Source organism: Coptis chinensis, chromosome 2, assembly GCF_015680905.1.
Source record: "Coptis chinensis isolate HL-2020 chromosome 2, ASM1568090v1, whole genome shotgun sequence".
NCBI classification, from domain to species: Eukaryota; Viridiplantae; Streptophyta; class Magnoliopsida; order Ranunculales; family Ranunculaceae; genus Coptis; species Coptis chinensis.
This window is the reverse complement of record NC_141457.1, coordinates 11,059,887-11,074,585: the sequence shown is the minus strand read 5'-3', so window position 1 is coordinate 11,074,585 and position 14,699 is coordinate 11,059,887. Positions and strand designations below refer to the sequence as shown.

Below are 14,699 nucleotides of genomic sequence, written 5' to 3'. Positions count from 1 at the left end.
CCGTAACTATGCCTGTTGTTACCTCACCAGTGGTCCCTACACCTGATATTTTACTAGATACTGAAGTAGTAATTGATGATCCTACTCTTGTAGAGGTACCAGTTAAACTTCAACCCAAGAGGAAAGCGGCCAAGGTTAAAACTCCTATTGATCCATATGCTAAATATAGAGAGAACCCACCATTTACCCAGAGACTAGCCATGTTACACAAGGATACTAACTTTGATGAGATTAGGGAATTTTTTAAAAATCAAACTATTAACCTACCTTTTCTTGACGCTATTAAAAAGTTAACACAAAATGCTAAGTTTCTAAAAGAGTTGTGCACTACTAGGCGGAAGACCAATATACCAAAAGATGCCTTTTTAACTGAACAGTTCCCAACTCTATCTGGACATAATGGAATCGTTAAGTACAGAGACTCTGGTTGTCCTACTGTACAATGCACCCTGGGGGATACCCATACGACGACTGCGCTATTAGACCTGGGGGTGAGTGTTAACTTACTCCCTTATTATTTATATAAACAAATATAGGTTTAAATGAGATGCAACCAATTAAAATGACGTTGCAATTAGCAGATCGTTCTATTAAGTATCCTAAGGGTGTGGTTGAAAATGTGCTGGTTATTGTTCAATTTTTTTACTACCCAGCCAATTTCGTTATCCTCGACATAGAAGTAGCTAACGACTCTGTTCCTATCATTTTAGGGTGTCCCTTCTTGGCAACTGTCAACGCGCTCATAAATTGCCGCGATGGTTCGATGTCCTTATCCTTTGACCATCTTTCTGTTGAGGTAAATGTTTTCAAAATGATGCAATAGTTCCCAGATACGACTATCGATGAAGAGATTAGCATGATCGGGAACTTAGCTCAAGATTATTTCGACAACACGATTCCTGATAATAAGATGCCCAAATTCCTTTCCTTTGGAAGTTCCGACTCTGACACTTTCATCCCTACACTAGTAGATACCCTTTTTATGGACGAGGACGAAAATCACAATTTTGACTCCTTGGATGAGATTGATGACTTTCTCAAAGATGCAGAGGATTACCATAATCACGTGGATGCGACCAAGCTAGACGAGGAATTCGATGAGTTTCTTAGAGCCTGTGATGATCCACCATATCAAGAATTACCTTGCGCACCAACCGCCTCGATTCCCCACCCTCTACCTTTTCAAAGGACCCTTGAATTTGCACTTGACCCTCTTGTTTCTCATGTGCTTCATGATTTTCTAAACTCTCATAGTAAGAAAATACTACCTAAAGAGCCACCTGATACTTTCATTTTTAGTTGTGTGATTATACCAACAAACTCTACCACTGAATTTTGTGATAAAGCCACACTCTCATTTCTTCCATTCCTTACTTCTAAAATTCATCCATATCTACCATATCTTCCACAACCATCCATTTTCTCACATTCATTCACTTGGCCACCCTTTCGTTGGAGGAACAAGAAGACTTTGCATGCTAGGTTAGGTGCTAGATACATCAGTATTCACTCTCATTCCACTAGGCCATGTCATGGGAAATCATGGTGCTTGATTATGTTTAGATGTGTTTTATGTGATAATTATTTATGGCAAGATCCACAACTATTTCGATTTTTGATAAATGGTAAACTACATGATTATATATATATATATAATAAAATGAGTCTTTTAGAGTCAGATACTCGAGACTTTATATATATATATATATATATATATATATATATATATATATATATATATATATATATATATATATAAAGTCTCGAAAGTATCTGACTCTAAAAGACTCATTTTATTCTTTGGTGTACTCTATTCCAATCTTATATTTTAGTAGTGCACCATTAAGGTAACTGGGACCTCCCTTTGGAGTGTGTGGCTATAAGTACCAGATCCTAAGTCCACGTTTAACATAATTCACATTTTCTACTCTTGCATATTTTCTTAGTTTTTGAGTCATGTTTCTCTATGGAGTGATTTATGTCTTTCTTGTTTTATTGTTTTCCCTTTATTTTAAACCTTTTTAATAAAAAAAATAAAATAAAATAAAAATTCAAACCATAACAATAGTAATCTAGCAAGTCTTGGGAATCTGACTTTAAAAGACCCACGTTTTTAAAACAAATTTTCTAACCTATGTTTGCGAAAATTTATTTGGGGGTGGGGTGTTTGGTCTTTCATTTCTTGATCACTCAACTTCCTACTCTGGCCCATCCTCGTCTCGTGGCTAGTTTTATTTTGTAATATTGTTGTGTTAAGACTTTTCCCTATTTTTAGTAGATTTTGTTTCTGAATGTTTAGTTAAGTAGTTAATATTTGAATTCTATATTTGTTAATTTTTTTAAATTTGAATGTTGCTTTAGTTTCTGGCATAGGCTATGTTTTGTATCTTGAAGCCCACCCTTCCAACTTGTTTGGGGGTGGACTTATTTATTTAGAATGCCTTTGGTCATATCTACGTATTTTTGTCAAAATATTATTGCCTGCTTGATAATGATTGAATTATGTGAGAATGTTGCTAACTTGGTGTCGCTAGAATTAGCCAATGTTGTTTGGTGCAACCTCAAGGAGTCATAATTAGATGATTGCTATTTTAATTCTAGCCAAAAAGCTATTGGTTTGGTTTTGGAGCATGCCTCTTGTCTAGTTCTATTTTGGATTTAGAAATGTCTTTTTCCATCATGTTGCCTTAACTAGTTGGGAAACTTGTGGAAGTTAGAAACTACTCCTCTATAAGTACAGGGTTCACTCTCAACTTCACATCACACCTCTCACTTTGCATCTCTCACTTTACCTTTGATTTTCACTTCATAGCACTCATCATACACGGAGCGCGCACGCCCTCTGTTTTGCCTATACTCAGAGCACGCACGCCCTGAAAACATTGGACCTCTCGAAAGGCAAGAGTGCGCCCACACCCTCCCACAGGCAAAGTTGAGCGCGCCCTCACCCTTCACCTCTGCAGCCACTTCCAGTTTTGATTTTTTGTGGGTTCTTCCAAGGTTGTTTTCAATAGTTCTAGAGTGTGTGTGTTTGATATGAAGTGACCTTAGATCATACCGGAACAGTCTTTCGAGGATTTGTTCGCAAGCGACACCTATAAATCTTGGTTCTGCGACTTAATCATAAAGGCGGGATGGCAACCTCTAATGGTAAGCTCTAATGAACTTTATTCTCCTACGCTTACTTCGTATTTCTATGACCATTGTAAGTTTTTCTATCGTATGGATGGATATGTTCTCCAACACCATTGAGGATGAAACAATGGATATAACCAAGTTCTTATTGGCGTTTGCTGTTGGGCTTTCTATGTCTGCTGAGATTCAAGACTCATGGGGGTATTTGGTTGATAATTTCTATGCCTACAACTATGAGTTTTTACATGAGACCTATGGGGCAAGAATTTTCCGTGTAGAGGACCAATGACAATATAATGTAGCCTTTGGTAGCTTGTCCCTTAACGTGGGCACGGTGATGTTTTTTATCATGCTAAACATATTAAGGGAATGTCATTTTTCTTCTGCGAATGACGCCACTTGTGACATTTTCCTTTCTTTAGCTGAGGGACGTATGCTCTATGACCTTCCCCAGACCTTAGTGTCTAGTTTATCCCGAGCCCATAGTATGAGGCATAAGTATCTTCTTATGCCTGTCTTAGTTTGTCGTATCATGTTATGTTTCTTTCCTGCATTTTCTGCCCGTTTCACGGATTGGGTTGGGTTGACATTGTGAGACCCACCAACTGCATTATTCGCTCTTTCCGTGCAATGACTTGGCCGGGGTGGAGGCTACAACCTAATTGGGTTGCCCCTTACACCCCATCCAACCAAGTGGCACTTAACCGGTTAGCAATTGTAGATGATAAATGGCGTGAGGCCTGGCAAATTATCATGGCATGGCAAGATGCCAAGGAACCTCAATTCTTTATTGAGGAGGAGGACAATGTGTAAATGCTGGATATAAGGTAAGTTTTACTTTTTGTTAGTGTCTTCTTATGTCCCAAGCAATTTAATTTTTGTTATCCCCATAACGGGTGGAACTCATATAGAGTTGCGTCTGTTTTTATTATCTATATTAGTATGTTCTAAATTTGTTTTGCAGGTGTTCTTAATTTTCCCGTGTTTCCATGGTATTTCATACCCTTCTTATTTCTATACTTTGAGGACAAAACATGTGTACCAACTTCTATAATTTAAGTGATAGACGAACGATAGACTTTATGTCGTTTGAACATTAACTTACCAGGAGATGCAGACTTTGTGCCGTTTGTGCCATAATTTCCCATTTTAACGTACATACTGATGGATTGACATAAAATTATCAGAAAAAAAGACTAATGGATAGGCGTCATAAATGTACTAGGGGTGGGATAAGTGCTAAAATACTGATTTAAAACCCCATTGGACTTGCTCTAATCAATTTAGTTTCCTATTAATTAGGAAAATATATAGAAATTTAACGCTAGAAGAAGGGCTTGAACCTTCGACCTTGTGGTTAACAGCCACACGCTCTAGCCAACTGAGCTATTGCAGCAGATTTGCTTCTCGAAAGTGAAGATTTATGAATTTATTTGAAAACTTTTATTTCTTGGTGTGTAAGTTCTTTCATCCACAATACTTCTTTAAATGCATTAATTCATCACATGATTATCGAAAATGGGTAGTTACAGGTAATCCATGCTATGAATCTTATTACAAATGATAGCCTAAGTTTAATCAAACATTGTTGTTTCGCAAAAAACATATATCAAATTTACATATGTCCGACCGGCCGGTTGGGCTTAGGCATGGGCATGGGCATGGGCATGGCTAGGTGGTGTGTAGTATATATTCTTTTTGGACAACCAATTTTTTAACAAGGCCCAATCCGTTTGGGCCCATAAGACTTAACAGTTTCACTCTAAACAGTAAAGAGTGAAATGGTGAAACCTTTCTGAAATAGTGCAACGGTTCGAAACGTTGTATTATGCCAAAAATGTGCGACCTTTCGAAAGATGCAACGGTTTGAAACATTATATTACGCTAAAAAGGTGTGTCCTTTCGAAAAGTGTGACTGTTCGAACAGTTGTTGTGTTGTTTCGAAAAGGCACTACTCTCATATAAATATCGGACATTTTTGCATGAAGAGACTTCTTTTTCAAAATCTCTTCTCGTCTCTGTTCTTAGTCATAACATAATGTTGAGTTTGCTGATTCCATGGAATTGAAGTGTTGCTTTTCATAGAAGGAAAAATCCGTTCTATCTTGGGAGACAGTTTTCCATCCTACCTTGAAACACCGTTAGGCGGAAAATCTGTCTTAAGGACATAGTGAATCTTCACTAGGCTCGGATTGATATTTTTGTACTTGGTACATTTGAGAGAAAGGTTTGTACTGTTGATTTTAATTGGTAAAGAGTGAGTATATTTGAGTTGTGGTTCCTAACAACTTAAGACATATTTATCTTTTTCGAATATACTTACTAATAAAGTTTTAATGCAGGTTTTCGTTACCAACATAATTTGTTTATGTTTTTCGATTGTTTTCCGTTTTTAAGAATTAACAAAGTTTGTTTCTGTTTCAGAAATGGAAACACCACCAGTTACTCTCGTTGTTGTTGTTCCTACTGCTGTTCCCCATTATGTTCCTTACGGGGAGAAGCCTAAAAAGTTCACTGGAACTGATTTCAGCGCTGGCAACAAAATATGCTTTTCTATTTGACCACCCTTAACTTGGCAAGGTTTATGTGGGATAATGCTCCTGAACTTAGCCATGAAGAAACTAACAAGGATAATGTGTTGGCAAAAGATGCTTGGTTTCATGCTGATTTCTTGTGTGGAAATTATATCCTTAGTGGATTGGCTGACTTATTATACAATGTGTGTATATTGTGTTCAAAACGGCTAAGGACCTTTGGGATTCTTTGGACAAGAAATATAAGATTGAAGATGTTGGCATGAAAAAATTCATAGTTGGATGATTTCTTGATTTCAAGATGATAGATTCTAAGACCGTCATAAGCCAAGTTTAAGAACTTCAAGTAATCCTACATGATGTTATTGCTGAGCGAATGACCATGAGTGAATCATTCCAAGTGGCTGCTATGGTTGAAAAATTACCACCATCTTGGAAGGATTTTAAGAACTATCTCAAGCATAAATGCAAAGATATGAACCTTGAAGAACTGATCGTCTGTTTAATGATATATGAAGATAGCCGTTTATTTGAGAAAAAGGGCAAAGATCCCATGGTGGCGAAAGCCAATGTTATGGAAGGCACAAGTGCTAAAGGAAAGAGGAAGTGCCAAGATGATACTCAAGGCGAGAGGAGTGTGCCTAACAAGTTCAAAGGCAAGTGCTTCAACTGTGGAAAAGTTGGACATAAGGCAAGTGAATGTTGCAAACAAAAGAAGTACAATAATCAAAAGACTGAAACAAATGTGATAATGGAGAAACTTTCTGATGATGTGAATGACATGAAACTATTTACTGTGGTTTCTGAATGTATCATGGTTGGAAACGAAAGGGAATGGTGGGTGGATACTGGTGCTACATGCCACATATACTCCAACAAGTTGATGTTCACCACCTATCAAGCTGTGGAAAAAGAAAAACAACTCTTCATGGGAAACTCATCTAAGTCCAAGGTAGAAGGCAAAGGAAAGGTGGTGATGAGGTTAAGTTCTGGGAAGGAACTAACTCTGAATGATGTACTCTATGTGCCTGATATTCGTAAGAACTTAGTATCTGGGTTGCTGCTTAGCAAGAATGGCTTTAAGTTGGTATTTGTTTATGATAAGTTTGTACTTACTAAGAATGATGTATTTGTGGGCAAGGGATGTCTAAATGATGGGATTTTTTGGATGTCTTATTTTACTATTGCACCAAAGAGCGCTAATAAAGTAGAATTTTCTATTTACTTGATTGAGTCTTCACATGTATGGCATGGTAGACTAGGACATGTTAATTATGACACTTTGCGTAGATTATTTAACTTGGACTATATACCAAAGATAAAAATAGAATCAAAGTTGACCAGATCATCTTTTCATTCCATTGAAAAAAGTATTGAACCTCTAGACTTAATACACACAGATATATGTGATCTTAAGTTCGTGCAAACTAGAGGTGGTAAAAAGTATATCATTATTTTTATTGACGATAACACTAGATATTGTTATGTTTACTTGTTGAGAAGTAAAGATGAGGCAATTGAAGTGTTCAAACACTATAAAAATGGAGTTGAAAATCAACTAAGCAAGAAGATTAAGGATATAAGGAGGGATAGAGGGGTGAATATGAATCACCTTTTGAAGATTTCTGTTCTGAATATGGAATCATTCATCAAATTATGACTCCTAATTCACCTCAATTATTTGGAGGGGAAGCTTTGCTTTCTGCCAATTACAGTCTCAACAAGATCGATTCCTAACAATTATGGAAAGACACTTAAAACACCATACAAATTATGGAAATGTCATAAGACTTCTTACGGATTCTTGAAAGTGTCGGGGTGTCTTGCTAAAGTGGAAGTCCCAAAACCTAAGAAGGTTAAGATAGGACCCAAAACTATTAATTGTGGATTCATTGGATATGCAAATAATAGTAGTACATATTATTTTATGGTTTATAAATAAGAGATTCAAGATATACATGTTAATACAATTATTGAGTCAATGAATGCCCTATTTTTTGAAAATATGTTTCCGTATAACATGTGTATAGATGCGAGTTCAACAAAGAGAATTTGGATGCTACAACTAGTAATTGAGGAGGAACCTAGATGTAGCAAAAGGTCAAGGACGTTAACGTCTTTTTAACCGGATTTTCTAAGATATTTATTAGAAAATGATCCTCAAACGTTCAAGGAAGCAATGTCCTCTCCTTAAGGGAAATAAGCTACCAATAGTGAGATTGAATCCATATTACAAAATAATACATGGGAATAGGTGGATTTACCACCTTGTTCCAAAACTTTGGGATATAAATGTATATTCACAAAGAAATTTAAGACTAATGGATCAATCGACAAGTATAAAGCTAGACTTGTGGTCAAAAGCTTTAGACAAACGACAAGTATAAAACTAGACTTGTGGTCAAAGACTTTAGACAAAAAGATGGATTGGACTATTTTGACACTTACTCTTCGGTTACAAGAATAACATCCATAAGGATGTTAATTGCAATAACATTGATAAATAGACTTGAGATACATCAAATGGATGTAAATACAACATTCTTGAACTAAGAGTTAGATGAATAAATTTACATGGAACAACCCGAATGATTTATTGCTCCTAGATAAGACAAGAAAGTTTGCAAGCTTGTTAAATCCTTATATGGGTTAATGCAAACACCAAAACAATGACATGAGAAATTTGACAATGCAATGTTGTCAAACGGTTTCAAAAGAAACGAGTGTGATAAGTGTGTTTATGTCAAAAACACTCAAAAAATAGGTGTTATTGTTTGTCTCTATGTGGACGATATCCTAATTTTGGGTAGTAATATGGATGTCATAAAATCTACCAAACAAATGTTGTCTAGTAAGTTTAACATGAAAGATTTAGGTATCGCATATGTTATCCTAAGAATTAGGATTTCTAGGATGCAAGATGGACTTGTTCTATCATAATCTCATTACATTGAGAAGATTCTTGAAAAGTTCAAGGAATATAACATCACTCCAAAAAGGATACCAGTTGACATAAATAACAATTGAAGATTGAAATAAGAACAAGAAGATAAGATAGAAGATTGAAATAAGAACAAGTAAAATAACAAGTTTTAATTAAAAGGAAATGAAGAACAATAAAGTAAAGGACTTGAATTGAAAAACTACACAAGAAATTAAACAAACCAAATGGTTTGGACCCTAAAACAATGGATGCTTTCTCTCTCCCTTACTTTTAGATTATATACCCCTACTTTTGTCTTTTACAAATTTGCCTTTCTCCATTACAAATGAGACACCTCACACTTCACTTTTTCTTTTGCTTTTTGATTTCTTCTTGACCAAGGTAGGTTTTGGGAGAATGTCATATTTTGAGATAAGAGCCTCCATCTTTCATCTTCTGAGTCGATACATAGACTTGAGATACATCAAATGGATGTAAAGACAACATTCTCGAACTGTGAGTTAGATGAAGAAATTTACATGGAACAACCCGAATGGTTTATTGCTCCTAGATAAGGCAAGAAAGTTTGCAAGCTTGTTAAATCCTTATATGGATTAAAGCAAACACCAAAGCAATGACATGAGAAATTTGACAATGCAATATTGTTAAACGGTTTCAAAAGAAATAATTGTGACAAGTGTGTTTATGTCAAAAACACTCAAAAAAGATGTGTCATTGTTTGTCTCTATGTGGACGATATGTTAATTTTGGTTAGTAATATAGATGTCGTAAAATCTACCAAACAAATATTGTCCAGTAAGTTTAACATGAATGATTTAGGTATCGCGGATGTTATCCTAGGAATTAAGATTTCTAGGATGCAAGATGGACTTGTTCTATCATAATCTCATTACATTGAAAAGATTCTTGAAAATTTCAAGGAATATAACATCACTCCAAAAAGGATTCCAGTTGACATAAATCTTTATTTAGCCAAAAATACTAGTAATATCATATATCAATAAAATTACTCTCGTATACTTGAAAGTTTGATGTCATGAATTGTACGAGACCTGGCATAGCATACACTTTGAGCAAGCTAAATATATATACGAGTAATCCTAGCAAATATCATTCGACAACCATACTTAGAGTTTTGGGATACTTAAAGTATACTCAGGATTATGGTCTACACTATACAAAATATCCATCCGTTCTAGACGGGTACCGCAATGCTAATTGAATAACTGACACTAAAGACTCAAAGTCCACAAGTAGATATGCCTTTACACTTGGAGGCCGCGGTGCAGGTATTTCGTGGAAATTCTCAAAACAAACGTGGATAGCTAGGTCCAATATGGAATCAGAATTCATAACATTGGACAAGGCTGGAGAAGAAGCATAGTAGCTTTGAAATTTATTAATAGATATTCCTAGCAAGGCTAAACTTGTGCCAACAGTGTGTGTACACTGTGATAGCCAATCTGCTAATGGTAGAGCACATTGTAGCATGTATAACGGGAAGTCTTGACACAAACGTCGTAGACATAACACCGCTAGACAATTGGTCTCAAATAGAGTTATCTCAATCGACTATGTAAGGTATAAAGATAACATTGCAGATCTACTTACAAAATGTTTAACAAGAGAGCAAGTGGAAAGATTATCCAGGGGAATGGGCTTGAATTAGCCTTTGAGATAATCAACCAAGAGTCCTCATAATCACTACACCAGAACTGCTATTTTCTGACAGAGCTAAATTTTAGTTAGTAATAGATATATCTGTTGGCAGCTGTGTCACAAATATATCCGTCACTTATTGAAGCAATCCTTAGCGAAAATCCATAATAAAATTTTATTAACTAGGTCACGACTATATTGGCCTTGTCTAACAATTGTATCCGTGAGTAAAGTTACAAAATAGTAGAAAATTATCCAAAACAATTTACAATAAAAGTAGAAGCGGCTTTTGTCATGCTCCCATATCTCTATCTCTATCTCTCTCTCTTTCTCATTTTCAGCTATCCATTTTCACCATCTCCCCTGGATAAAACCCTGTAAGTATGGCTTTTCATTTCCCTCTCTCGCCGCATAATCCTCTCTCTCTCTCAACTCTGAGGAATTGAAATAGGGATTAACAATAAACTGGAAAACCCCCTATCGATAATTGCAAAGACAAACAAACTGGTATGCCCACTATTCCTCTATTTTCTCTCACCTCTTCGTCATTTTTATTCCAAGCCCACACATTCATCTAATGATTTCTCCTTCTTTCTTTCAAAGTGTTTTACACTTCAGTTAAATTGAAGTTGTAGGTGTTTCTGTTGAAGGATTTGGATAGGAATTTTATGCTTGAGCAAACCTTCTAATTTTCTCAAAGGTTTTGTATTTGCTGCTAAGCCTAATTTTTAGTTAAAAGAAACTCAAGTTAAATCCTTCTTGGTTTAGCATATAGTTTTAAAAAGTTTACTTTTTTGTTCATATTTTCATTGATATTGTTATTTTGATCTTATTTTATCGATACTTGAATGACTGTAAATGAGTGAAGTTTTATACAGCAAGGGCTCAAGGGTGGTTGTCCCTGTGTCCATTACATGGTCACTCTGAGACTTCCTTTAAAGAGTACATTAGAAATATGTATACAATAAATAAAAATGAATTGTAATCATTATCCTAAATAGAGTTGTTCAGGTTTCACCATTGACTAGAGTGCAACTGTCCTTGATAATTCCCTTAATGTTGTCTGCATGATAATGCTCATCTTGTGTGTAGAAAAGGGTTTCTAGTCAGTCGTAGCATTTTTAGCAAGACTGCATCTGTAGTTTGTTATATTAAGCTTTTTTTAGTATGCAAGTGTTTCACCCGAAAATTCATATGCACCGAAGTATTGAACATGATCCATGCTAAATAACAGATGGTATATGGTAGTGTATTCATGCTTGAGGGAGGAAGACTTTACTGCCTAAAGTAGGAAGTCATATTATTATACATAAGTATTAGCAAAGTGACTTATTGTCTTGGTTTAATTTGTAGGAACCATGCTCACATTAAATGCAAGGCAAATTGAACTATTTCTGAAAGTATGATACACGAATGGAAGATGCAAGTACTGATCGAGAGACCAAGACAAGTGCACCATTGGACACTGCAACAGGTCTACATTTTCAGTTGGAATGAAGTAATAAATTTTTAGTTTGAAGTATTCTTATTTGTTCTTTCTTTCTTGTACTATTTCTCAGTGTAAGAATCTCTTTCTTCTTAATATATTTCTATTGGAGTATAAGAAATTGAAGTTTTAGTTAGTGGTGTGTAACTTCAAAGAGTATTGTAAGAAGTGAAGTTCATCCTAAATTGTTTAGAGTTTGAGTGTGGGAGTTGTGAAGAAGAAAGGTAGACTCTTAGTATAGATTAGATTGGTTTTAAGGTAATGAAAACATGAAAGCTTTAGTTGTTGGTATTCAAATGACATGAAAACATTAAAGAAAGATTGATTGAAGATTGAAAGAAGAACAAGAAGATAAGATAGAAGATTGAAATAAGAACAAGTAAAATAACAAGTTTTAATTAAAAGGAAATGAAGAACAATAAAGTAAAGGACTTGAATTGAAAAACTAGACAAGAAATTAAACAAACCAAATGGTTTGGACCCTAAAACAATGGATGCTTTCTCTCTCCTTTACTTTTAGATTATATACCCCTACTTTTGTCTTTTACAGATTTGCCTTTCTCCATTACAAATGAGACACCTCACACTTCACTTTTTCTTTTGCTTTTTGATTTTTCTTGACCAAGGTAGGTTTTGGGAGAATGTCATATTTTTGAGATAAGGGCCTCCATCTTTTGTCTCTCGAAGTCGATACATAGACTTGAGATACATCAAATGGATGTAAAGACAACATTCTCGAGCTGTGAGTTATATGAAGAAATTTACATGGAACAACCGAATGGTTTATTGCTCCTAGATAAGACAAAAGTTTGCAAGCTTGTTAAATCCTTATATGGATTAAAGCAAACACCAAAGCAATGACATGAGAAATTTCACAATGCAACATTGTCAAACGGTTTCAAAAGAAACAATTGTGACAAGTGTGTTTATGTCAAAAACACTCAAAAAAGATGTGTCATTGTTTGTCTCTATGTGGACGATATGTTAATTTTGGTTAGTAATATGGATGTCGTAAAATCTACCAAACAAATATTGTCCAGTAAGTTTAACATGAATGATTTAGGTATCGCGGATGTTATCCTAGGAATTAAGATTTCTAGGATGCAAGATGGACTTGTTCTATCAAAATCTCATTACATTGAAAAGATTCTTGAAAATTTCAAGGAATATAACATCACTCCAAAAAGGATTCCAGTTGACATAAATCTTTATTTAGCCAAAAATACTGGTAATATCCTATATCAATAAAAGTACTCTCGTATACTTGAAAGTTTGATGTCATGAATTGTACAAGACCTGGCATAGCATACACTTTGAGCAAGCTAAATATATATACGAGTAATCCTAGCAAATATCATTCGACAACCATACTTAGAGTTTTGGGATACTTAAAGTATACTCAGGACTATGGTCTACACTATACAAAATATCCATCCGTTCTAGACGGGTACCGCAATGCTAATTGAATAACTGACACTAAAAACTCAAAGTCCACAAGTAGATATGCCTTTACACTTGGAGGCCGCGGTGCAGGTATTTCGTGGAAATTCTCAAAACAAACGTGCATAGCTAGGTCCAATATGGAATCAAAATTCATAACATTGGACAAGGCTGGAGAAGAAGCATAGTAGCTTTGAAATTTCTTAATAGATATTCCAAGCAAGGCTAAACCTGTGCCAACAGTGTGTGTACACTGTGATAGCCAATCTGCTAATGGTAGAGCACATTGTAGCATGTATAACGGGAAGTCTTGACACATACGTCGTAGACATAACACCGCTAGACAATTGGTCTCAAATAGAGTTATCTCAATCGACTATGTAAGGTCTAAAGATAACATTGCAGATCTACTTACAAAATGTTTAACAAGAGAGCAAGTGGAAAGATTATCCAGGGGAATGGGCTTGAATTAGCCTTTGAGATAATCAACCAAGAGTCCTCATAATCACTACACCAGAACTGCTATTTTCTAACAGAGCTAAATTTTAGTTAGTAATAGATATATCTGTTGGCAGCTGTGTCACAAATATATCCGTCACTTATTGAAGCAATCCTTAGCGAAAATCCATAATAAAATTTTATTAACTAGGTCACGACTATATTGGCCTTGTCTAACAATTGTATCCGTGAGTAAAGTTACAAAATAGTAGAAAATTATCCAAAACAATTTACAATAAAAGTAGAAGCGGCTTTTGTCATGCTCCCATATCTCTATCTCTATCTCTCTCTCTTTCTCATTTTCAGCTATCCATTTTCACCATCTCCCCTGGATAAAACCCTGTAAGTATGGCTTTTTTCATTTCCCTCTCGGGCCAAGATAATCCCTCTCTCTCTCTCTCCTGAGGAATTGAAATAGGGATTAACAATAAATTTGGAAAACCCATCGATAAATGCAAAGAAACAAACAAACCGGTATGCCCACTATTCCTCTATTTTCTCTCACCTCTTCGTCATTTTTATTCCAAGCCCACACATTTATCTAATGATTTCTCCTTCTTTCTTTCAAAGTGTTTTACACTTCAGTTAAATTGAAGTTGTAGGTGTTTTCGTTGAAGGATTTGGATAGGAATTTTATGCTTGAGCAAACCTTCTAATTTTCTCAAAGGTTCTCGTGATTTCTTCGCTAAGCCTAATTTTTAGTTAAAAGAAACTCAAGTTAAATCCTTCTTGGTTTAGCATATAGTTTTAAAAAGTTTACTTTTTTGTTCATATTTTCATTGATATTGTTATTTTGATCTTATTTTATCGATACTTGAATGACTGTAAATGAGTGAAGTTTTATACAGCAAGGGCTCAAGGGTGGTTGTCCCTGTGTCCATTACATGGTCACTCTGAGACTTCCTTTAAATAGTACATTAGAAATATGTATGCAATAAATAAAAATGAATTGTAATCATTATCCTAAATAGAGTTGTTCAGGTTTCACCATTGACTAGAGTGC

At 35.2% G+C, this 14,699-nt stretch overlaps 1 non-coding gene across 1 annotated transcript; it reads right to left on the bottom strand.

Annotated features, from left to right (window-relative positions):
- Positions 1–4,457: 4,457 nt before the first annotated feature.
- TRNAN-GUU (transfer RNA asparagine (anticodon GUU)) lies at positions 4,458–4,531 on the bottom strand. The gene has a single exon. It is a non-coding gene; the product is annotated as a tRNA-Asn (tRNA).
- Between the last annotated feature and the right edge of the window lie 10,168 nt (positions 4,532–14,699).